At 39.6% G+C, this 3,584-nt stretch overlaps 1 long non-coding RNA gene across 1 annotated transcript; it reads left to right on the top strand.

The window, feature by feature from the left end:
* On the top strand, positions 1-2,976 carry LOC127161674 (uncharacterized). Its single transcript, XR_007827138.1, has 4 exons — positions 1-84; positions 218-272; positions 1,857-1,974; positions 2,901-2,976. It is a non-coding gene; the product is annotated as an uncharacterized LOC127161674 (long non-coding RNA).
* The last annotated feature ends 608 nt before the right edge of the window (positions 2,977-3,584 follow it).

A 3,584-nucleotide genomic window follows, 5' to 3' on the forward strand; every position in this document is an offset into this window, starting at 1 on the left:
ATTTCTTCGACCTTTTGATGCATAAAAGTAGTTTGGACTTCACAGGCCTGTTGAGTCCACGTTGTTCCTATTGCAGTTACTAAGGTGAGACACACGTTCTTGCAAATATAATTCTATTACAAAATATAAAAATTTGTAACAAAAAAAAGTGCTACTGAATTAAATGTTTATTTATTGCATCTGAAGTTTAGGTTTCATTTAAATTATTTTTTTTTAGGATCTCTGCTGAGCAAGTTGAAAGTTACAGTTACAAAAATTGGGACAACTTCCAGGTAAATTTGTTTAAGATTTTTGTTTGGTGAATTAGAGGGATGGCTTGGGACTGTAAGCTGTGTACAGCCTCATTTCAATCCAGAACACACTTGCTCACACACATTCGATTGCAGCATAGTCATTATTCAAAAGTTAGTCCGTTGCCATGTTTACATAAAGACTGTGCATGTTCATTTTACTCATTTAATGCCCTGAAAACCCATTTATCTCGATATCACATAGGAGACAGTATTACGCAAGAGGCTCAAAATCAGGAACCTTTAGTTTTTATCTGTCCGATTTGTTTATTTAAGCAGCCATTCTCAGACACTACTCTCTTCAGGCACTTGAGAGTCCATTTAAAAAGCCATGAAGTGGTTGAATGTCCATACAAGAATTGCCAATTTAAAAGTAATGTGTACTCGTCATTCAATTCACACAAGAGCAAGAACCACCAATTTCACTCCACCTCAGATTATAAAGATGGTCTAATAGTCAGTCAGGAGTCAGATGTACCACAGTGCTCTCATGCTACGGCATCTGACACTACAGAAAATGAACCTGGCCCAAGTAATGACAGCCTTGATGTAGCAGAGATGCACTGTGATACTGACAAGTTGAGATGTCAATTAAAATGTAACTTGTCCTCATTATTTTTGAAGATGCAAAGCATCCTCCATGTCTCAGACACAGCTTCACAGGAAATCATTCAAAACTTGAATGAGATATTTTCCTTATCAAAGCCAATAGTAAAAGAGACCTTAAGAGAGACTCTTCAGAAACATAACTTGACTGTTTCTAGTTCTGTTCTGGATGAACTAACTGAGGCTGTTATGGACTGCAATGTTGTAGTTAAAGCCACGTCAAAAGGCTCAGATTTGTCTACTGCAAAGCGCAGAAAGGTCTTTGTCGAAAAAAATTACCCTCTGGTAAAGCCTGTTCAGTATGACTTGGAGATGTCAGGGAAAAAAATGGTTTATGTGCCTATTCTTAAAATGATTCAGGAGCTGTTCAAAAACACAGATATTCTTCACAAACTCCAGGAGTCTGTTAGTTTACCTGGTCACTATACATCCTGCTGTGATGGTTCATATTTTCAAACTAACACATTGCTTTCATCAGGAGAGTTCAGTCTGCCACTCCAACTATACATTGATGAATTAGAAATAGCAAACCCACTTGGAACATCAAAAAAAATCCACAAACTGTGTGCTGTTTATTGGGTCTTTGCCAGCCTTCCCAGTAAGTATCGCTCAGCCTTGCATACAATTCAGCTGGCACTTCTATGTAAAGTAGCTGACCTTAAAAAGAGTGGGTATAAAGCTGTGTTCTCTCCACTGTTGAAAGACATTAGCATTCTTGAGGAAGAAGGTGTTTTTATTGAGTCATTAGGGCAGAATGTTAAAGGAACTGTCTTTTGTGTGTCTGCAGACAATCTTGCAGCACATGGATTGGGAGGCTTCACAGAATCATTTAGATCTGAGTATGCCTGTAGGTTTTGTTTAGCCACTAGAGATCAGATAAAAACTATGAGTGTAATGCAGGGGGATTTCCCCATGAGAACAGAGACCAGTCATGACATTCATGTTCGTGATGTTTTGCAGAGTGACACCCAAAGCAGTAAGTTTGGTGTAAAAGGAGACTGTGTGCTGCGTGAAGCATTGAAACATTTCCACCCTGTCACCGGATTTGCTCCAGACATCCTTCATGACCTCTTGGAAGGTATTGTACCAGTTGAGTTGTGTTTATGTCTTCAAAAGCTGGTTAACAAGAAGTACTTCACTTTAGACTACCTAAACAATAAGATTGAATTGTTTCCATATGAACACACTGACAAAACAGACAAACCACACCCAATACCAAAAACCTGTTTCACAAAAGGTAGTGTTGGTGGAAATGGTCATGAAAACGCCACCTTACTTAGACTGTTTCCTCTGATGGTAGGTAGCAAAGTTCCAGAGGGAGATAAGACATGGGCTGTCTTAATGGATTTAAAAGACATTGTTGAGCTGTCATTATCACCAGCATTTACGGAAGAAACTATCCAGTATTTGCAATGTAAGATCAGTGACCACAGGCAGATATTTTCTGAGGTTTTCCCTGAATCGTGTTTCCGCCCTAAACATCATTTTGTGGAGCACTACCCGAATCTTATAAGGTGTTTCGGGCCACTAGTGCATCTCTGGACAATGAGGTTTGAGGGGAAGCACAGATTCTTTAAAAGAGTTGTACATGACACCCAAAACTTTAAGAATGTCACTTCTACTCTTGCAACTAGACACCAGAACATGATGGCATATCATCTGAGCTCACCATCATATTTTAAGCCACATACACATACTTCAAGTGTCTCTTCAGTGCTAGTCTCAACACTGCCTGATTGTGCTAAGGTGTTCATTCAGGGACAGACAACTACAAGCATAGTCTACACCACATCTAGGGTCACCATAGATGGCACTGACTATGCCCCAGGAATGTTTGTGTCTGCAGAAGCCTGTGGTGGATTGCCTCAGTTCTGGAGGATTGATGAAATCTTTCTTGTCAATAACAATGTGTCGTTGCTCTGCAGTTCATTTGAGTCATGGTATGTTGAACATGTGCGCTGTTATGAGCTGTCACCAATGCCAGGAAGACTCTCTGTTTTTCAGATTTTGGATCTGAATGACACGATCACACTTGCTGCGTACTTCATTGATGGTCGGTTAATGCTGTCTCCCAGGAGATACATCTTGCAAAGGTATTGCTGAAGTTCAACATGAGTAGTTTAATGGGAAATGTTTCTGATCTGTGTTACAAAACACATTTTCAGATGTTGTGTTTTTATTACTACTTCTTCAGTCCATAGAAAAATGGCAGCTTCTTCCTGTTTGATGCTTCGTGTCATTGTTGATGCCAGGACTACTCGGAAGATCACACTCGCCTCCTATCCTGAATCCACAGATGAACTGAAAAATGTCTTAAGAGAAAAACTGGACTTGGATAAAAACTTCACCATACAATACGAAGACCCAGATTTCGATGGACAACTAGTATCTTTGGTGGACATCAATGAGTTGCCACCAAAAGCTACTGTTAAGCTTTTTTTTGATGGAGGAAGTAGTTCTACATCAACAACAGACAGTGAATTATTAACTGATGTTTCCACACCTGAACGTGTTTCAGGGTGGCCTCAAGGCAATTTTCCAGTGCCAGCATTTTCTTATGAGGTCGAACACATACTTAGAGAAGGAAATTCTGCCTTTGAAAAAACAGGAAAAGTGCTGCAGCTAACCAGAGACCAGAAGCATGATGTCCTTGAGAAATTAGCAGCTGCAATCTATAATTTTAAAGCC

Source organism: Labeo rohita, unplaced genomic scaffold (assembly GCF_022985175.1).
Source record: "Labeo rohita strain BAU-BD-2019 unplaced genomic scaffold, IGBB_LRoh.1.0 scaffold_71, whole genome shotgun sequence".
Taxonomy (NCBI): domain Eukaryota; kingdom Metazoa; phylum Chordata; class Actinopteri; order Cypriniformes; family Cyprinidae; genus Labeo; species Labeo rohita.